The sequence below is a fragment of the Bos taurus genome, chromosome 23, assembly GCF_002263795.3.
Source record: "Bos taurus isolate L1 Dominette 01449 registration number 42190680 breed Hereford chromosome 23, ARS-UCD2.0, whole genome shotgun sequence".
Lineage (NCBI taxonomy): Eukaryota > Metazoa > Chordata > Mammalia > Artiodactyla > Bovidae > Bos > Bos taurus.
In genome coordinates, this window is record NC_037350.1 from 15,233,457 (window position 1) to 15,255,021 (window position 21,565).

At 51.4% G+C, this 21,565-nt stretch overlaps 1 long non-coding RNA gene across 2 annotated transcripts; it reads left to right on the forward strand.

Moving 5' to 3' along the window:
• The first annotated feature begins 36 nt into the window (after positions 1–36).
• LOC132343614 (uncharacterized) lies at positions 37–5,479 on the forward strand. Of its 2 annotated transcripts, none has more exons than XR_009492533.1 (3): positions 37–110; positions 2,987–3,074; positions 3,927–5,479. It is a non-coding gene; the product is annotated as an uncharacterized lncRNA (long non-coding RNA). The 2 variants fall into 2 exon arrangements; XR_009492532.1 differs by lacking the exon at positions 37–110 and adding an exon at positions 132–626.
• The last annotated feature ends 16,086 nt before the right edge of the window (positions 5,480–21,565 follow it).

The window sequence follows — 21,565 nt, forward strand, 5'->3', positions numbered from 1 at the left end:
GCTGTGAAACTTAAACTTTTTTCCATTTTCAGATCTTTATGTGCGGATAAAAGACGACATCCCTCTGCCCATTCCAATCTGATGCTAGATGGAGATGCAGGGCATCAGTGGTGAGTGGAAGGGCTGAGAGGATGCCCCTAGGACAAAGGGGAAGATGGAGGTGAGATGTGGGGAGGCCAAGAGGGAAGGAAGCTTTGAACCTGGAGTCGGGACACCTTGGCTCAGGACCTAATTCTGTCACTCACTCAACCCTTGTCACTTTTCTCACATTCTATTGGTTTTACAAATCACTAAGGCCAACCCCGGTTCAAGGAAAGAGGTTAGACTCCACCTTTGAATGAGAGGGTTGCAAAGAGCATGCGGCCATCTTTAATCTATCGCAGCATAAAAGAGAAACTGTGGTATAGCGGACATCAGAAGGTTCAAGTCCAACCCCAACCTCTACTTCTTACCACATGTGTGGTTTCAGCAATTCATTTAATGCGCTTGAACCTCTTTTTCTTTATGTATGAAACAACAACAAAGAAATAAGGAAAGAAAGAAAAAGAAAGAAGGAACAGAGGGAGGGAGACAGGAACGAAAGGAAGGAAGAAAAAGAAGGCAGGAAGGAGTTATCACTGAAACAAGTAAGATTGTTTTAATCACCCTACACACAATTTGATACCATCTAGATTCAAGGCTTTGATCCAATTGTTTTTTTGTGTGTATGTGCTTTAACTAAGGTGACTACATGATTCATAGTTCAAACAAGAGCACGGTGCAGAGTGAAAGGGATTGCTATTAATGATCGTGTAACAGGTGGAATCAGGACTGAACTCAGCCACCCACCCGCATGGTCACCTCACTGTAATCAACAGGCCAGTTTTCAGAGAAGAAACTGAGTAATGTGAACTGGGTCAGGTTACCTAGTGGTGAGCAATTAATGGGTGGAAAATAAGGAAACATTCTGAGAAGAATTTAGATTTAAAATTTAGAATTTAAAGAATTTAGGAAGTCAGAGATCTAGTTGAGAATCTCTAATGGAGTAAGGTGGGCTTTCCAGGTGGTGCAGTGGTAAAGAATTCACCTGTCAATGAAGAAGACACAAGAGATGCAGGTTCAATCCTTGAGTCAAGAAGATCCTCACAAGTAGGAAACGGCGACCCACTCCACTATTCTTGCCTGGAAATTTTCATGGACAGAGGACACTGGCAAGCTACAGTCCATGGGGTCACAAAGAGTCAGACATGACTGAGCAACTGAGCACACACACACACAATGGAATAAGGCAGACTACAATAGAAATGATAGGAAAAATCATTCTGGTTCAAGCCATTTCTCCACCCCCAGTGTCAAGCCCTTCCCAGATGGTGTTCACGCCTCCAGTCTCACTTGTATCCAGTCCTTTGTATGCCAGGTTTCCTTCCCCCAGAGAATTCTATCAAGAATGCACATTTCTTGCATCATTCCCTGCCATAAACCCTTGGATGGCTGTTCACCTGCTACAGAAAATACCCTTAACTGCAAGCACGAAACAGGCTTGCTGTGATCTGGCTCTCCTCCTACCTGTCTCTCCAGCCTCCCCCTGTGTGCTCTGACTTCATGCTTTGTTTACATTCTTAGGAATTCCAAAAATCATTTATCTCTTGGCCTTCAGTACTGGAGTTTATACTGGGATGCCTCTTTCTGCCATCCTTTCAGCCTAGAATGTTCTTTCCCATTTCCTTTGCCTCTGTAGCCACCCCAGGGTCATCTCCCCGAAGAGCCCTTTTGAGATGCCCAAGGACAGGGAGCGTGCTCTCTTCAGTGCTCATTAAGCTTCCAGGGAGCCCTCCTGGCCTGGGGATACAGGGATGGGTAAGGGCTCAGACGACCTGGATTCAAATCCCAGTTGACCTTGAGAAAATTACTTAATCTGTGCCTCGGTTTCCCCATTTGTAAAATGGATGTAATGAGACTCAACTCTTGGGTTTAACTGTGTGTCTCACTTAATATAGTGCCTGGCACATAGAAAGTACTCAATAAACAGCTGGTGTCCTCTTCTGATGTGGCCTGCATCTGGCACCCAAGGGCAAAGACTGGGTCTAACTCACACTACTATCTCTAAAGGATCCTAATAAGTGTTGGTTGGAATGAACTGAGTTTGGGAACTTTTTGAAAACTTCAAGGAGACTCTCTGCTCCAGGGAAGAAAGATTAGAAGTCAGAGGGTATCAGGAAGACAAGGAAAAAAGGAGACTAGGGACTTCTCTGGAGGTCCAGTGGTTAAGACTTGACACTTCCACTGCCCACGGGTCACGGGTACTGGGAACTAAGATCCCATAGGCCAGGGGATGAGGCCAAAAAGAGATGGGGGCCCCCAACCTTTAGAACCACACAAGTACCTAACCCCACGAGGAGACAAGCAAATGTTATAAAGAAGTTTCTATTTGGTTTCTCACTCCAAGTTAAGGGATTGTAGGTTTTTCCTCGAATTTCAACTTTCCTTTTCTGGCCTCACATTTCTAAATACACCCAAATGAAGATATTTTATGAGCAAACCAAGTTATACATAAAGCATTTTTACATTCCTAAACTGACAAAGTGATTTAACTTTGTAAAGGGCACTTAAAGTCAAAGTATTACATATGCTTCAAAATTTCCTCAAATTTCCACTTAAAAAAAAAAAAAGATTCTGAGCAGTTCCAGAATTCCCAGACGTTTTCCTGCTCTGGGCTGACCCTTGAGTCGTAAGTGCTGTCCACAAAGCAGCCTTTCCCATGAAGAGCTCTCGAGCTAAGAAAACCAAAGCATCACCACATCTTTGGGTCTGGACACCAGCAGGTCCACCACTCTCCCCTCTCCCCACCCTGCACTGACCTTCACAAGAAGGAGAAGGCAGCAGCAACAGCTGGAGCTGCCTCTGCAGTCAAGCTCTCAGAGGCCACACATCTGGGCAGCTGCCCAGGACTCCAGCTTCTTCAGCCTTTCTCCATTCTGGTGACATGAATGCCCCTCTCTCTCCGCAGGCCTCTTGGAAAATGCCTAACTACCTCATGAAAAATGACACCCTGTAAAGGCCTTCATCAGGTCCAGGAAGAGAAGGAGAGAAGCCTGGTCAGTTTCCTATCCTAATAGTTCTTGAATCCAGGAGGTAGATCCAGGATAAGTGGGGGATCGTTGTCTTTGTCTCACGCTAGATAACAGGGGGCTTACTGTTATCAGTGGTAAAGAATTTGCTTGCCAAGCAAGAGACTCAGGTTCGTCCCCTGATCCCCTTTTAAGGATGAAATGGCAACCCACTCCAGTATTCTTGTCCAGAGAATCCCATGGACAGAAGAGCCTGGTGGGCTACAGTCCATGGGGTCGGTCGCAAAAGAGTCACACATGACTTCGCAATTAAACACCAATAACAGATAACAGAAGATGGTCAGAGCTATCTATACCAACAGGAATTCAGGCTTAAAGTTCCTAAAACTCAGTGAGTGAAATGAAAACCAGGAGCTTGGAAATAGATGTTTACATAGTCGGCACCCACTGTGATCTTGGCATTAGAGACAGTTTGACCTAAAGGCTCAGACTCTAGATTTAGTCCTAGGTTTGAATTCTGCCTCTGCTACTTACTGGCTGGGTCCTCAGGTAAATTTCCTATCCTCTCTAAGGCTTAGCATCTTCATCTGTAAAATGGGCGTAAATAACAATAGTACCCACATCGTGGATTAATTTGAAGATGAAATACAAAGGGACTATAGAGGGCTTGACATATAGTACTGCCACTGCTGCTGCTGCTAAGTTGTTTCAGTCGTGTCCGACTCTGTGCGACCCCATAGACGGCAGCCCACCAGGCTCCGCCGTCCCTGGGATTCTCCAGGCAAGAACACTGGAGTGGGCTGCCATTTCCTTCTCCAATGCATGAAAGTGAAAAGTAAGTTCTCAGTAAATCTTACGATCACTATTGTTGCTCCCAAGGTCTGTGATCCTTCGGAATAATGAGAAGATCAGTCTCTAAGCCCGCACCCGCATTACCACCACATAACGCGTCTCCATCACAAGGCAGGTGTCTAGTCCACTTCACCTGACAAATTCCTCATGCAGGCCCTCCAGCTGGCCACCAAGTCTCACCGGTTACCTGTGCCTTCCTGTCTCCTCACCCCATCCCACCCCAGCTCAGAGAGTGAGAAATCTGATCAGGGCCCCAAAGACCTATCTGCAACTCCCCAGCTTCAAGAAAGGGGGCTCCAACAACGCAGAGCAATAATGAGATGGAAGATGTGGGCTAATCCTGAGCCAAATGAGGGTCTAATTCACGCTGTAAAAATCTGTCAGCTGCTAGTTAACAGTTCCTCTGGCCCTGAACTCGGGGGGAGGGGTGGCCTCTGCTCGAAGGAGCATTTGGGCCTGTACCTAGGGTGTTGTTTTTCTCCCCTTTCCTTGTTTTTTCGTTTTTGGAATGTGAATATAAAGTTTATGGAGGGGCCTGGTCTCTGTTCACACCGGGTGCTAATAGCCCACAGCTGAAAGCAGAGATGCAGAGGAAAACTGGGCCGAGGAGCCCCCAGAAGGCAGGGGAACCAGGAGGAGGGGGCAGAGAGGCTGGTGGAGGGGCCCAGGAGGAGGTGGAAGGATATTTAATATTGAATTTGCTTTTCTTTTTTTTTTAATGTGGAAACTTTTAGACACAAACCGGCCCTGTGTTTAAGTCATTAAAACATCTTTAAGCATTTTCTGGTTTGAGTTTGCTCCGCAGCCGTCCTGGTTCCTGGAATGTATTTTATTTTTCTTTTAAGTCGGTGAAAGCAGAAGGAGAAGGAGGAGGGGGCGGTGGGGAGCAGGGGGAAAAAGTGCATTTCCAACAGATTTTTCTTTTTCTTGTTCCTGGGGTGGGAAAGAGGGCGGGGACAGAGAGAACAGGGCTCCCAGTGTCTGATCGTTAATCCCCAGGAACCCCGCTTGGCCTTTTAAAGCCGATGCACTTGCTGACACGATATCCAGATAAACACTCCCCGGTCCTTGTCAGGAGCGTCGCCCGCCCTCGCGGAGGCCCCGGGAATCGCCGCCACGCGCTGGGTTTAAAGTCGCCGGGCTTGGCGGGGCGGGCGCGGTGGGGCGCGCGGTGGTGGCCTGCCCTGCACAGGGGCGCGGGCTCCTCTCTGCCCGGCGCACTGGCGGGATCTCACCCTCTTCCGCTTGGCACCCGGGCCCGGCGTCTGCCTCGGCCTCCCGGGCCCGGCGCCACACGAGGCGGGGACGGTGACTCACGCGGCCGCCCGACGGAACGCGCACGTGGCGGCGAGGGCCGGAGGGGACGCCGCCACGCCCGGCTGCCCTGACCTCAGGGCGTAGCCTTGATGCTCTCGCGCCGACGACTCTGCTCTCGCTTCTCCAAGTTGAAGGCCTAGAATCCGAATCCCTGGGCCTCTGAGGTGGATTCAGGAGGGAGCCCTCCGCAGGCCGGAGATCGCCTCAGGATACCTACGCGGAAACTGCGCTTTCAGTCCAGACGTCCAGCCAGGAACGCCGCTGAGACTCAAGTGGAGTCCCCAGGCCACGTCTCGAAAATAGGGCAGTTACCTTGGCGCCACTCCATCCTCGTGACGGGGCAAAGGATGGGCGGCCCAAGGGCCGAACCCTCCGGGAGCGCGCAGGAGGCGCCCTCTAAGGGCCCAGTGGGAGCTCGCCCGTCGGTGGCGCTCAGAGCTCCATGGCCCCCGTCTCCCAGCCCTACTCCCAGCTCTTCTGGGACCCTCTCCCCTGCCTAATGCTGTTTTTCCCTTTGAACAGTGGGGAGGTGTGAACACCTTTGCGAGAGGGAAGAATCCTCAGTTTTCTGAAGAGTTCCTCTTCACAAGATCAGAAAATAGGATGGAAGTGCGTCTAAGAGATTGCGCTAGCAGTCCCCAGAGGGCGATGGGAAGCCCAAGGGGTGTGTTAGGAAATCTGGAGGGAGGCTGGGGGCACCCCCTCGGTGCACATTAGGAAAACAGCTTGCCTGGGAAAGTGCTCTTTTAAGGTGATCTGCCTCCTACCCCCGGGGCAAGTCTTCCTCCTCAGGAGGGCGCCCCTCCCACCACAGCCCTTGACTTTCTGGGAGGCCTGATGGCTAGGGGAAATAGGGCCCAGGGAGGGCCTGGGGGCAAAGAGGAGACATGCAAGATGGCCAGGAGCCTCCTGTCTTAGGGCCTCATGGCACAGCACGCCTCAGGTACACAGGGCACAACCAGCCTTGCGGAGGCTGAGAGGCGCCAGTGGACAGAAGTCTTGTGCTTTATACTTGAAACACCAGCCCTGAACTGGATTTGTTTCTCCTTTGCCACCTAGTAATCTTCTGGGGTTCCTGGGATGGAGCCAGGGTCAGGAGACAAACAGGAATTTGCACCGTATAAGAGGGAGGAGGATGAAGTCAGAAGTAAGTTCGGGTAAAGTGTGCTGCCCTGGTGAAATCAACGCTTCAGGTTCCAATCCTGACCCTGACTTCCCTTATGATGAAACTCCTGCTTTGGGGGATCCTAAAACTGGAAGGCCTTTACAGGTCAGGAAAAGCTGAAGCTCCACGAGTCCCTAACTGCCCTACACCATGTAATGAACACAGGCCTATCCATCCTCCCACCCCCACAGTGCAGGCTGAGTTTGGGGCTTCTGCTGCCGGCAGCCCAGCCCCTTGTGTATGGCTGGTACCCCTAGCTCCCAGCAGAAAGTGAAAGCAAAAGTGAAAGTCGCTCAGTCCTGTTTGACTCTTTGTGACCCCATGGACTGTATAGTCCATGGAATTCTCCAGGCCAGAATACTGGAGTGGGTAGCCTTTCCCTTCTCCAGGGGATCTTCCCAACCCAGGGATTGAACCCAGGTCTCCCGCATTGCAGGCGGATTCTTTACCAGTGGCAGAACAGCATGGAAAATACTGCATAACACCTGTCCTCCCTGCTACCCCCAAAGAAAAGAAAGTGTCCAGGACCAGCTTCCGTTGAGGGGAGCTCTTCTTCCTAAAAGACTCTCCTCCTCTCTTCTCCCTGGGAATGGGGCACAAAAAGTGAGACCTCGCAGTGTGAAGCTGAGCGACCCCTTGGCGGTGCCTGGTGGGTTCCCTGAGTGGGGCAGCAGCGACCTGGTGGGCACTTCCCGAGGCACTTCCCATCTGCCTGGACCCTGCACTCCAGGACACTGGGCACCTTCAGCCCTCCTGGGAAGGTTGGGTTCAGTCCCAACCCCGTGCTCCCTGCACTGCAGATTCCAGGGACCTTGGGGGCATGAATTTTTCCACCTTCCAGATGCAGTCAGTTCTGTGCTGCAAAGGAGCGGGGCCCTGGCAGTCATCTGGCTCTCAAGATGGGTGCCACAGAAACAGCTGAGAGCTGGCAAGCCTGGTGGCCCTGAGGGTCAGCATCTGTCAGTCCACATTAAGATATGCAAAGCCGAGGTGCCCGTGCGCAGCCGCTGTCGCCTCTCCGGCCTGGTGCGTAATTGGTGTCAACTGTTTGATTGCGATAATTGCTACTGTCTGAGGAAGTGGCTTCCAGGCCCCAATGGGACAGAGCCCAGTTTGCAGGCGGCTGGGCGAACTGCCGGGGCTTCCCGGGTAACTCAGTTGGTAAAGCTTCTGCCTGCAGTGTGGGAGACCTGGGTTCAATTCCTGGGTCGGTAAGTTGCCCTGGAGAAGGAAATGGCAACCCACTCCAGTATTCTTGCCTGGAGAAGCCTATGGACAGAGGAGCCTGGCTGGCTACAGTTTATGGGATCACCAAGAGTCGGACATGACTAAGTGCTGTCTTTGTGTGTGTGTGGGTCCACTGCTGACCCTTGAGTGCCTCCCCTCCCCTTGGTTCTTCTGCCTACTGTTCCTGGAGACCTGCAGGCCTGGGACTCCTGTGGGACTCCCAACCCATCTCTCCCTCTTTCTGAAAAGGAGGAATGGGAGGAGCAAGGTCTGTCCCCCTCCCCCCAACAATACAAACAGTAGCTCCTTCTGGAGGAGCAGGATCTGGCAGGCTCAGGCCTGCAGGATTTACCCCAAGCCCCACACTCCCCAGCCCATAATGGTCACAATAGCAGTTACCTTCCTGGCCATTATCTTGGCTGCCCCTGACCAGAGTCTGCTATAGAGAGGAGAAAACTGAGCCTCAGGGGCTGGTCTGTGCATTACCGGGTGTTAACAGTGTTTAGCCTCTACCCACTACGTGCTGACATCACATACACACACTTCTTCCCACTTGTGATCACTACAGATCCTTCCAGAAATTGTCAAATATCCCCAAGAAGGAGGGAGACAAACCATCCCCAGTTGAGAACCACTGGATCCAGCTGGACCCCCATAGTGTCAGGAACCAAGTGTCAGACTCACCTGGTTCAGTTCATTCAAAGAAAATTTTCCGCATCGTCTGACACTGTAGGAAAAAGACCTGAGGGCCAGGTTTGTCAGGCATGCAGAGAAGACTAAAGAACCCGTCCTGCTCTCAAAACCTAGCTTGGTGGTTAAATACATGGCATTTGTTGCCAGATGACCTAGGTTTGAATCTCAACTGTCACTTACTGGGTGAATATCTGTGCCTCAGTTTCCCCATCTGCAAAAGGGAGGCAATTATGGTAACTACCTCATCAGCTTATGATGAGAACTGAACAGCTCATGTTTGAAAGACTTGATATTTAGAAGAGGCCTGGAACATAGTAAGCCCTCAGTAAGTGTTTGGTAAATAAAATAGAAATAAAGCATTTCTTTGTAGGTAGGGGGGTGTGGTGGTGGTGGTTTAGTCGCTAAGTCATGTCTGACTCTTGCGATCCCATGGACTGTAGCCTGTCAGGCTCCTCTTTCCATGGGATTCTCCAGGCAAGAATACTGGAATGGGTTGCCATTTCCTTCTCCAGGGGATCTTCCCAACCCAGGAATCGAACCCAGGTCTTCTGCACTGCAGGCAGATGATTTACCAACTGAGCTATGAGAGAAGCTATGAAGGGGTGGTGGGGAAGCATTTTTCTTCAGTGTCTGCAAATGAGTACAATACAGAACAGAATCAGGTAAGGGTCAGCCAGAGGCAGGAGTGGCAGAGGAAGCAAGACTGCCTGGGAGAGAGAGGTAGCCTTGGGATGGGAAAAGGAAAAGATTTGGGCCTGGGATGGTAGGAGCTCTGTCCTGACCGGTCACCAAGACAAAGCATGTTTTACCTGGATGAAGTGGTATGGACAAGGCAAGTAATGCTCCTGAGGGCAGTCTGCTTTAAAGCTTAAATGAAGGGAATTCTCTGATGCTCCTGTGGTTAGGACTCTGAGCTTTCACTGCCGAGGGTGAGGGCTTGATCCCTAATTGGGAAACTAAAATCCCACAAGCTGTATGGCGAGACCAAAAAAATTGTTAATTAAAATTTTAAAAGCCAAAATGAAGAGCACGCTCCTCCAGGAAGTCTTCTCTGACCCCTTGGCCTTTCGAAATAACCCCCTATTCTCTGAGTCTCTGCAACATTACTGGCTGTACTCATTGGATATGTAATCAAATAAAGCCTTGTAAGGACTTCCCTGGCGGTCTAGTGGTTAAGGGCCAATGCAGGGGACATGGGTTCGATCCCTGGTTGGGGAAGATGCCATATTCTGTGAAGCAACTAAGCCCATGGGCCACAACTACTGAGCCCAAGTGCCCTGGAGCCCGTGCAACAAGAGAAGCCACCCCAGCAAGAAGCCCGCACACCACAACTAGAGACAGCAATGAAGACCAAGCACAGCCATAAATAAATAAAAGCCATTGTATCGTCCATTGCACAGTAGGTAAGAGCATGAGCTTTGGAGTTTGAATTCATCTCTGATGCTTGCCAGCTGTGTAAACTGAAAGTATGCGAGCCTCACAAGTCTCAGTTTTCTCATCAATAAAAATGGGCTTAATAAAACCTACCTCCTAAGACAACTGTGGACATCAAGTGAACTAACGGATGTGACATACTAAATGTAACAGTTAGGCCACGGTACAGATCCTAATAGAAACTTACTAGGTTCTTTACTTTTTAAAAATAACAACGACGACGATTAACATATATTGCTATTTGCTTCTGTTTTCTTAACTTGCACAGATTGGGAAGGGTTTGGAGCCAAGGTTTCAAGGGAATGAGGGGCAGTGAATATGCAAAGTCCATTGGAGAACTGGGGTTGCGGGGTGGGGGGGGGGTGGGGTGGGGGGGGCGTAGAGGGAACAGTCTGCCTCAGGTGAAGGAAAAGAAAAGGTTCATTGTGTGATGAGAACTTTAAAACAATAAAATTGACTAAAAGTCGGTCTGCTTTTTTCTTATCACCATGTGCCAGCAATTCTGTGTCAGAGATAAAATATTCCTCCCTTGGAGGAAAAAAAGAATCTTCTGTTGTGCTATGTTCTAAGCAATTACTGCAGTTACTGTTAAGTTTCAATAATATAGACAAGAACTTCAAATGAGCGCATCTCTGTTACTTATTCTTTCATAGAGATTGTACAGGGAGTTCGTTTGAAGAACTCTCCTGGCTACAGTCAGCTTGGAAAGCGCAAACCTCGATACAGTCTTCACTCCCGGAGTCAGTTTGTAACAATTCAGGGTCATTAGTGCCGGTTTCAGTCTCAGTACCTCAGCTCCTGGAGTTCTACACATCCCTGCGACTAAAGGGCAGATTCAAAAATAAACCATGATGTGCAGCGTTTCCAAAGACAAAGTCACAGACTCACTCCTGTCATTCTCTGTGCAAATCATTCTCAGCAGCTTGCTGACTTCAGTCTTTGGGGAGCTTTCCTCCACGTATTTCCTTCTTCCCAGCCCAAAAAAAGCCATTGCGTGCATGCTAAGTCGATTCAGTTTTATCGGACTCTTTGCAACTCCATGGACTGTAGCCCACCAGGCTCCTCTGTCCATGGGATTCTCCCAGCAAGAATACTGGAGAGGGTTGCCACGCCCTCTTCCAGGGGATCTTCCCCACCCAGGGATGGAATACGCGTCTCTTATGTCTCCTGCATTGGCAGGCGTGTTCTTCACTGGTGCCACCTGGGAAGTCCCCAAAAGAGCCATTAATGTAATTTTAAAGTATTAGTCAATTACTTTTATCTTTTCTGCAGTATAATATTCATGTTATTTATTACTTATTGGCTGATATGATTATACAAGATTCTTTTGATGTGTACCATTTTTAAAGTCTTTGTTACAATATTGCTTCTGTTGTTTGTGTTCTGGCTTTTTAGCCAAGAGACACATGTGACCCTATCTCCTCAACCAGGGACTGAATCCACATCCCTTGCACTGGAAGGCGAAGCCCTAACCACTGAACCACCTGACAAGTTCCCTGTATAAAGTTTAATGAAAGAACATTTTCACTGATTTTTTTCCAGCCATTATTATTATTTATTTATTATGACAATAATTTTGTTACATGTGGGGTTGTTTGAAAGGATTCACCTGGGCTGTCTAATAATTAGGTCCCCCACTGGTCTGAAAAGGTCTCCTCACCAGGCCGCCACCACCCAAACCCTCAAAGCTACCCTGGGACCCCTCCTCCCCCAAGGGGACTGTGCCTCTCTCCCACCTGTCTTCCCGAGGCCCTGCCTGTGCTAGGTCCCTCCCCCAGAAGCCCCTCCTCACCCCTGCCCCTTCCCCTCCGTCTGGCCCCCTAAGCCCCGCAGTCTCAGTGCTTACTGAGTAGGGAGAGCTCCCAGAGGAGACCATGTGTGACCTGAGAGGCAGGCACAGTTCAGCACTGGCCACCGCCTCTACAGGACCCAAAAGAACAGAATGCTCAGATCTGGGGAAATTGAAGCCCAAGGAGAGGTGGTACCCAGGCTGAGGGCACCCATCTTCTCGGTGGGTCAGGGGAGAACTGGAGCTCAGCATTCCTGGCCTCCATGCTGGGCTCTTTCCAGGACACCACCCAGCCTTAGCCCAACTGGAATGGGCTAATGGGGAACTTCAGGCATCAGGCACAGGCCTCCATGGATGTTCTTTCTGGCCAACAGAGCCATCCTGGGCCCCCTTCTGAGTCCAGAATAGCCTGGCTTGGGCCCACCTCTAGCTTGGGCTTCCCAGGTGGCTCAGTGGTGAAGAATCCACCTGCCAATGCTGGCGACACAGGAGATATGAGTTGGACCTCTGGGTTGGGAAGATCCTCTGGAGGAGGGCATGGCAACCTGCTCCAATATTTTTGCGTGGGGAATTCCCATGGACAGAGGAGCCTGGCGGGTTACAGTCCATGGGGTTGCAAAGAGTCAGACACAACTGAGCACGCGCACACACACACACACACAGCCTCCCTTTTCCCCCCCCACCCCCCCACCCCCCCGCCCAGTGTGAGCTGAGAGCAGAGCCAGGTGTGAGATGGAATTCTCTAGATCCATGTCCGCATGACATGCAGCCTGGAGGCATTGGTCTTTCCCTGAGGAACTGAGATTGGCCTCAACCCAGACCTCTAGACCCTTGGCCTAGACTGAGGAGGGGTGGATGGGGTGGGGGTGGGGGGGTGGATCATGTGACCAGCACAGGCAGGATGCCCTTTTTTTTTTTTTTTTCCAGAAAAGGCAAATCCTGGGTCTCTTCAAGCCAAAGATGCTCAGCATCTGTGAGTTCTACTTCCAAGAAGCCCCTTCCCTCCTCCCACTGGCTCTGCCGCTGCTGTGACGGCTGCTGCTCCCATTTCAACCAGCACCAGATCCATTAATAGCATCAATTTTATTTGCACCAGCCTTGGCTCCCTCACCGCTCCCCAGGGGCACTTGATCCAGAATGCCAGGCCCTGCTTCCTTTTCTCCTGGAACACGCTGACTCCCTCCCTTGGGCGCCCGGGGAGTTGGCAGGATAATAACCTGCGAGAGGAAAACTCTCTTCTCCCTGCCTCCTAATCTTCAGTGCTCACCAAATTAGAAAAGGCGTCAGAAGCCCATCGGGCGGACTGCCACAGGGGTGTCATGCCATTAACCCTGGGCTGCCTCCTGCTGGTATTGGCAAGGTGGGGGGAGGATGTTTCAGGCCCCCTAATCCTTTTCAGCTCCCCTCTCTAGCAGGAGCAGAACTCACCTTCACCTCTACTTTCCCATCCCCCATCCCCGCCTCCACCACTTGGAGTGAAACCCCTACCCCATCCTCCTTATGTTTCCCAACCCCCTCTTCCACCTCCACCCTCATTTTCCTTCTCCGCATCCCACCTCTATCAGAACAGCCAGCAAGGCCTCTGGACTCCGGTCCAAGCCCTTTCTTCATGTGTGAGAAGACTGAGACCCAGGGAGGGGAGTGCAGTTGTCCTGCTCCTCCTTCAGGACAGAGCTCAGCTAGCTCTTCACTTGTTCATCCAGCAAAGACTGGCTCTGTGCCGGGCCCCAGTTCTCAGGGCTGGAGATTGAGCAGTGGGAAAAACAGGGTCCCACCTCCGTGGGACCATCTATTGGGTTGGCCAAGAAGTTCATTATGGTTTTTCCATAGCATCATATGGACCTGAACGCACTTTTTGGCCAACCCAATACTTCTGCCAGAAGGCAGCCCCTCATCCCTGAGTTTGGGCCAAGTGTCCTCCATGTGGGACCACAACTGTGGGTTGACTTGTCAGCCTCCCCACTAGGCCAAGCTCATCAGGACAGCAGGACCATGTCCAGTTCCACCCCGCCTCCTCAGCGCTCCCAAGCATCTTTAGTGAATAGTCATGACGAACACTTATATTGCACTGACAATGTGTCAGGCACTAAGGGCTAAGTGCTGTCATTATTCCCGTTTTAGAAAAGGAAACTGAGTCCTGGATTTGTCCAAGGTACCCAGCTAGCAAGCAATTCAAACCCAGGCATTCTGGAGCGCCAACTCCTCATATGTGGCTGTGAAGGAAGGACTGCATGACGCCAGTGATGGGCACGCCAGCCTTTCTCTGGGCCCTTGTTTCCATGCCTCTAGGGCAGAAAGTTCTTCCTTGCTCCTGACACCAGTCTCTTCAACTGCAAACACCACTAGAGCTTTGTTTTGTAACCTCCAAGGAGGAGGAGCATGCAGACAGCTCCTGATCTGTCAGATCATTTCACTAAGCGCAGAAGCCAAGCTGGAACCAGGCTCCTGGGGACCCCAGGAGCCCTCAGGTGTTCATTCTCCTCTCCCTGCCTCCAAGTCCTGCCATCCAAAATCCTACCCATGCCACCTCCTCCAGAAAGCCTTCCTGTGTCTGCAGTACCTGTCAGAGTAGGAAGGGGTCGAAGCCAGCCTGTGTGCCACCCCATGTGTGGTTCAGCCTGGTTGTTCTCTCCAGTGGCCTAGGGTGGGGACCCATGGTACGTGCCAAGTAAATCTTGGTGTAGTGCAAGGCCAGGGCTGAATCCTAGCCTAAGGCAAGCCACCCCCCTCTTGGAGCCTCAACCTCTTCCGGCTTCCTCAAGCCTCAACCTGCTTAGAGGGGTTGGGTGACTTAGACCATCTCTGAATTACTTTCCTCCATAAAATTCTAGGTTCGACTGTAAATATTCCTTTTATGGGTCAGCGTCAAGGAAAGTTTCCTTCCCAGATCCTGGGTGAGACCTGTCAGCTGAGACAGGTGATCATGTGAGGAGCATCTGCAAAAGGGCCTAGAGAGGAGGCGTCCTCTTCTGGGAGGGACTGGGCAACCTCTGGGAGGGTCTTTCCATAGAATCTGGGAGGCAGGAACAATGAAGGAGAATAGCAGTGTTCCTGCCCTGTGCCTGGCCCTGCTGTGGGTACCCTACGTGTTTCCTTGCAGTCAGTGCTCGCAGCCTCCCTGAAGGGAGTGTTCTCATGCCCATTGTACAGATGAGGAAACTGAGGCTCCTCCCCAAGTTCACATTTACAGCAAGTGAATACCTAAGGGAGGCATGGGGCATATCTGTCTGACTCCAAAGATCGGGCTCTGCCCATGGCCCATGGCACATAGCTGCATCTTTCAGCTGCCCTGATCTGCGTGTGCCTGGACCGTGTCCTATCCCTGCGTGGTGTACACAACTCCCACATGTGTGCGTGATGTCAAGGAGGGCATGCACGGGCTACCGTGCTCACACTTTGTCTGGAGAGGCACAGCGAGTGTGCCTGTGTGTGTGAGAGAGAGAGAGAACACAAGTGAGCTAATAGGGACCCCAAAGCGGGGAAAGGAAAGAAAGGAGCAGCTGAAAGAAGAGAGGGAGGGAGTTAACACGCAGCATAACAAGGCTGACAATAATAACAATAATAATAACAAGGAGAGCACAAACCTTGCCTTTTTTTTTTCCTCCAAGGCGAATGTGAACCGAAGCTGGGCTGAGGGGATTAATCTCTTAAAAAATAAGTGCCGTGTGAGGAGACAGGCAGTGATTAAGGTTTTAACTGATCAGTCTGCATCTGACAGTGAACCAGCTATTATCTTAACGGAATCAAACGAACATTCAAAGCCGTGCTCAGCCCCAAACATGAAAGGAGATGTCATCTGCTGGCAGCTGGCAAGCCGCAGGGGGAGCCGAAGGGGAGAGAGAAGGGGAGAGAGGAATGGAGGGAGAGGAGAAGAGAGAGGGAGGGAGAGAGAGAAAGAGTGTCACGAGGCGGGAGAAGGGAAGATGGAGGAAAAGAGAAGTGACGGGAGCAGGACCGCTACCCCACTTCCTCCTCCGCTTGGAAGCCCTCGTGTGCCCCACTGGCAAAGATGAGGTGGGAGGAAGCAGAGGCCAAGGGCATGGGCTGCCAGCTCTGGCGGGAATCTTGTTTCCTAGAGAGGGGACATTAGGACCCCCTCGCTCAGTTCCCGCATACTGAAGGCTCAGGAAATTTATCTTAAATAAATGAAAGGGCAAGAGAAAAGAAACAAGGCCAAAAAAAGAGAGAGAAAATGGCTTTGTTAGACACTTCAGCTCATTTTTCTAATTTCATTCTCCCAACAACCCCACAGGAAACGTTACAGTCTGGATGAGGAAATACAGAGGCCAGTGAGGTGAAGCCTCTTCTTGCTGCAGATGCCACAGCTTGGAAGAGGTAGGGCTGGGATGTGAACCCAGGCCTCTCTGGCTCCCATGTCTCTGCGTTTCTCCCCAGGAGGGAGATAGGAGAGCAGAGAACACACTGGGAAACACCAGGGCAAAACCGGAGAGGTGCGCTGATGGGGGTTTCTGTTCTGATGCATCAAGCCTGAGAGTAAGCAAAAGATGTTCCCTTCCCATCCCACGCTCCCAAAGCAAGGATGCCGGGGCAAGGGGGACTCCAGAATCCGCTGGACCATGGGCCTGGACCAGTGCCTGATGCATCATTGGTGCCCATCACGTGTTTGTTGGGGGACAGATGGAGGGAAGAATATGGACACAAGGCAAGCTGGGCAGAGGCGAGATAGAGTGACTTGGTCTGTTACCCTAGCCCACTGCTGGCCAGGCTCTGACCCCACCCCACCCCCAGGAGAAGCCTGAGCAAAGGAGGGGGCACCCCCTGCTCCTTGCCATCCGAGCTGCCAGACGGAGGGAACACTGCCTGGGGCTGGCACAGGTGCGTGAGCCTGGGGGAGAGAGAAAGGGAAAAAAAGAAAACACCGGAAAAGGAAAGATTTTGAGAGAGAGAAAGGAAAATATCTGAAAAATCAGAAAAACTGACACACACAGGGCCCCGTGTGTGGGACAATTTATTTGCTAATGTGGAGCTGATCCCCTAACCCCACTTCTCTTCTTCCTTTGCTGACTCTCTCACCCACTTGAGGAGACATCTGTTTTCCAGAGAAAATAGACATATGGTCCGTCCTCTTCCCTCTTTGTCACACACTCACAGTCTCTCTCACACACACAGGCACACACGACAAATACACAGACAACAAATACACTCTCTCTCTCTTAACACATACACAATCTCTGTGTCATACACACACACACACACACACACACACACACACACACACACACACAGAGGCAGGGCTGGGTTCCCCCTCCCAGAACTGCTTCTCTTGGCGGAGGTCCACACTGGGGACCAGATGGGGTCCAGTCATTTCTCTGGGGGTGGGGCTGACCCTGTGCTTCCCGCTTCCTGGATGCAGCTTTCAAAAAGCCTGACCCGGAAGGGAGGAGGCCAGAGTAGAAGCCAGAAGCCAGGCATGGTGGGTGGATGGGCAGGAGGCTCCCCTAGAGCTGCAGTGACTTCCCTCTCCAGGTGGCCAGTCCCTCCCTTTCCCTCCGCCACCACCTAAGTCTGGGACCTGCCCATTTCATGCCTGAATTGTGGCCGTGGTCTCCTAAGCCATCTCTCTTGTCTTTAATCCACCTGCACGCCACTGCCGGGGGCTCTTTCACACACAGCCCAGATGGCATCCCTCTCTTGTTAGAAAGCTGTGAGGATCAAGCCCAGACTACTCTAGCTGGGCTTGAAGACTCCCACGGTCTGCCCTTCGCACTCCTCTCTGACTTGGCGCCTGCTGCCCACGCCTCCACCCTCACTCCCGTACACTCTCCCCATCCCCGAGCAGAGACACAGGCACAGTCCCACTTTACACCAGCAGTCCCTGTGTTCATCCACCTGGAGACCCCTGTCCCTCCTCTCCACCTAGCCAAAGTCTCCTCCTAGGAGGGCTGATGAGGTCAACTCAGCTTGCTGAGCAGCTCTTCCATGTCAGACACTGCTGCTCTTCCTAGGAAGTAAGTCAGCTACTCCTCAGTGGAGCCCTGGGAGATACACACACGTAACAGAAAGGAAACTGACATATAGAGAGGCTGCTCATCTTGCAAGATCACAGAGGCACATCAAGAAAGTGGCAGAGCTAAGATCTGAAGGCAGCGAGCTTGGCTGAGTCTGTGCTGAAGCACTGGACTGCCCTCCGCTCCATGCACACCCCTCCCTCCTTGCAAGCCCTCACTGGCCACCCAGCCCCCACGTCCAGTCTCTTTGTCCTCCAGCTTCCTCAAATATGTTATCTGTGCCTCTCATGGGCTCTTTAATTACACAATGCCTTGAATTAGTACTTTGATCTCAGCGTGTGTTAATTTTATCTCATGAACTAGATTATTTATTATCAGGAGTATAAACTGTTTTTGCCATTACTCTTATAGCCCTCCCTCCCGCCTACCAGTTGCCTAGCACAGTGCTAGGCATATGGGTTAGAAATAAAACTAGCACCAGCTAACATGTAGTGAATACTTACTATGTGCCTGACACTGTTCTAAGTACTTTCCATGGATTTCCATGGATTCCATGTATTTATTCTTCACAGATGAGAACACAGATGGAAAATGAGGAAGGTTAAGTAATTTTCTCGCTCAAGGTCACACAGATGGTGGTGGGTTAAAGATGACTGCAGATCCTTTGTCATTCCTCCGCTAAGACGTGGCGCTTATTTCTTCTCCCCCTGAATTTAGCCAAGAGAATATGGCAGAAGTGAAGTCATTCTCCTTTTGGGCCTTCGTCTTAAGAAGGCCTGGAATCTTCCACTTGCGTGCTTCAGGGAGTTCTGAGCTGCTGTGTAAGAAGTCTGGTTGTCTGCCTGCAGAGCTCATGAGGAGAGGAGAGGTCCTGCGGGCCCACAGAGAGCAAGAAGCCTGGCCATCCCTTAGTTAATGGCTGAAAGCAACAGGTTCTCATGGGCTGGGTGTCTGGACACAGTCCGGGGCTAACTGTACTCTGAGAGTACGGAGCAGGAGGAAGGGTGGAGCCAGAAGGTAGGACCCTGGATACTACTCCCAACATCCCAACACCCCGCAAACCCTCATTCGTCTGATTTCTCTAGAACTTTCAAAAATGCATCCTGGGTTCTTTTGGTTTGTTTTGTTTTTCACTTACTGGGTCTTTATTTTGATGTTTCCCAGGTGGTGCTAGTGGTAAAGAACCCACCTGCCAATGCAGGAGATGTAAGAGATACAGGTTCTATCCCTGGGTCGGGAAGATCCCCTGAAGTAGGAAATGGCAACCCACTCCAGTATTCTTGCTGGGAAAATCCCAGGGACAGAGGAGTCTGGTGGGCTACATATAGTCCATAGGGTCGTAAAGAGTCAGACAGGACTGAGCACCGGCTCTAGAGTGCATGGGTTCAGTGGTTGCAGCTTCTCTAATTGTGGTGCAGGGGCTTAGTTGCCCTGAGACATGTGGGATCTTAAAGGTCCTCTGACCAGGGATCGAACCCTTGTCCTCTGCATTGGAAAGTGGATCTTAACCACTGGACCACCAGAGAAGTTCCCTGCATTCTGCTTTAAAAGCCAGTGGACCAGATAATCATCAAAGCCCCTTCTAGCCCTAACATTCCAGGATTCCATGAGAATGATAGGAATAAATGGATGAGTGGATGGTCAAACTGTCATGTTCCATCTCTGGATGAAAGGTGAAGGCTACTCAAGAGAGGAGAGGAATCCTTGATGCACCTGAGTGACTTGGAATCCAGAGGAGTTCTGGAAGTTGGCAAGAGAAAAGGTAGAGACTGAGATGCTAGAGATGCCTGCAGGGGCGAGAAGGGATGGAGAAGGGTGGCTTGCGCGGAGCGGGGGCTGGGAAGGCAAGCCGGGGAGACAAGCCGGGGAGTCTGGCACTCGCCATCAGGAGGCAGGGTGGTATCAGGGATGAGGCGCAGGAACTCTGGGACCAGCAGGCGTGGGTTTGAATCCCAGCTCTGCCCTTTACTAGGTGTTGCCCTGTGACACTGTGTTTCACTGCTCTAAGCCTCCATTTTCTCGTCTGTAGAAATCACCTGTTTCATAGGGCCGGCCTGAGGTAAATGAGATGATGTGGGTAAGGAGCATAACCCAGTGCTTGACGCTCGGGGAGCACATCTTATTCATTGATCGCGCTGCTGGGGCTTAGTCGCGGCACGCGGGAGCTTCCATCCTTGCTGCAGCCCGTGGGATCTTTAGTTGCAGCGTTCAGGATCTCTCAGTTGCAGCATGTGGGATCTCGTTCCTCCACCAGGGATTGAACCCTGGCACCCTGCTTTGGGAGCACAGAGTCTTAGCCACTGGATTACCAGAGAAGTCTCTGTGGCTTCTTTTTAGGAGACCTGGAGTGACTGGCTTTTGCTGAAGCCCTCATAACTTAGCTCACCCCAGGAAATCTAAAAAGGTACCCTTTCCATTCCCTCAGGGAGAGGTACACATGGAATGTGGGTCTGGGGAAGGGAGGTAAAGTAGAATCTGAGGCTGATGGGGTTTAGGGTGTCATGCACAGAGAGAGCGGGGACCAGTACCAGGTTCCCAGACACTTCTGGGCCTGCTGGGAGCTAGGGGCCAAGAAATGACCTGCAGGAAAGAGAGTGTTAGGCCTGGGACGGGGCCCCACGCAATTGGGGATGTTAGTGAGGTCATGCAAAGGAGCGGGCCACTTGAAAAGGCTAGGGGTGAAGCTAGGAGGCTCGGGTGCTGTCACACCCTAAGAGCCACCATGAGGGTCATCCTCACTCATGAGGATCCTCAATATAAGGCAAATAGAATCTAGGAAGGATACAGCAGCAGGTCCACAGGGACACAGGGCAGCGTTTTCAGGTCAGAGACAGTGTTCCCTGGCGGCCAAAAGCTCAGACTCTGCAGCCAGGCAAGTGGGGTTTGAACCCTGATTCTGCCACTAACTAGTTGCATGACTGTGGACAAGCATCTCTGGGCTAAGTGCTGTGGCTGTAGTCACAACTCCTGATTTCGTGGTACTTGTGCTCTAGCTGGGGAGGTGGAGGCTTAGAAACACGCAGGCGGCAGGTGACACATCCATTCACCAGGGCTGTCAGTGCTGTGAACTGGAGGGAAGGGAATGTCAGTGTGTTTTCTACAAAGTCTCCAGGGACCATGAAATGCCAGCTGGGTTTGGAGAGATTAAGGGGAAAGCTTTCAGGGAGAGGAGAACCTGGGGACAGGGACGCCAAGAATCTATCCCCCCAGAGCAGGAGGTGGGGTCATGGGATGGGGGTTATGGCTGGAGGGGCACTAGGATGCCAATCGCCTTGAATGGAGATGGAGAAGTTTGAAGCTCCAGGCTCCATCCGCTCCCTCTGAGCTGAGGCAGGTGTGGGGGCACGAAGATGAGTCAGAAGGCCTCACAGGTGCCCCTGCCGAGGCTGTGTCCACACCGCTAGCCCCTGCCAGCTGCCCCAGCCTCCCTGGGTCCCCAGGGTCAGGCCGTGATGGGGTGAGATTTATCATGGGCAGGTGTGCTCCGAGACGGTATATTATCCAGGATTATGAACTGTAACAGGATAATCTCTCTAATGTAATTCAAGCTCTCGACATGGCTTATGGCTCCTTAATGTACCTCAGACTGAAGAATTACAAGAACATTCTCCCCCAAGCTCCCCCATGTCCCCTCCCTCCCTCCTCTGTCAACCCCTAAATGATTTAGTCAATAGCCTGAAGCCAGATCTTGGCATTTAGTCATAATTCAGTGCAGTTCAGTAAACATGATGGGCAAGGAGCTTTCTCTGCCTGCCTTCTTCCACAAAGGCCTCTCTTTCCTCCTCCCCCAAAATCTATCCCCCAGGGACAGGCTGGGATGCAGGACAATGCAGGGAACTCAGCTCCCCAGGACTCACCTCAGCACCCTCTCTGGGCACCAAGGCTTAAGCTGCCAGGCTTAGGGTCAGGAGCGCCAGTCATTCAGCAGGGTGGTCCCTGGACTTGACACCCTCCAGACTGAGAAGATATCTCCAGAGCTACAGACTAACCGGTCCAGGAATCTTAGGATGCTCTGGTCCTGGGACTCCACCCTGTAAAACTCATGCTCTCGGGGAAACATTCAAATCTTCTG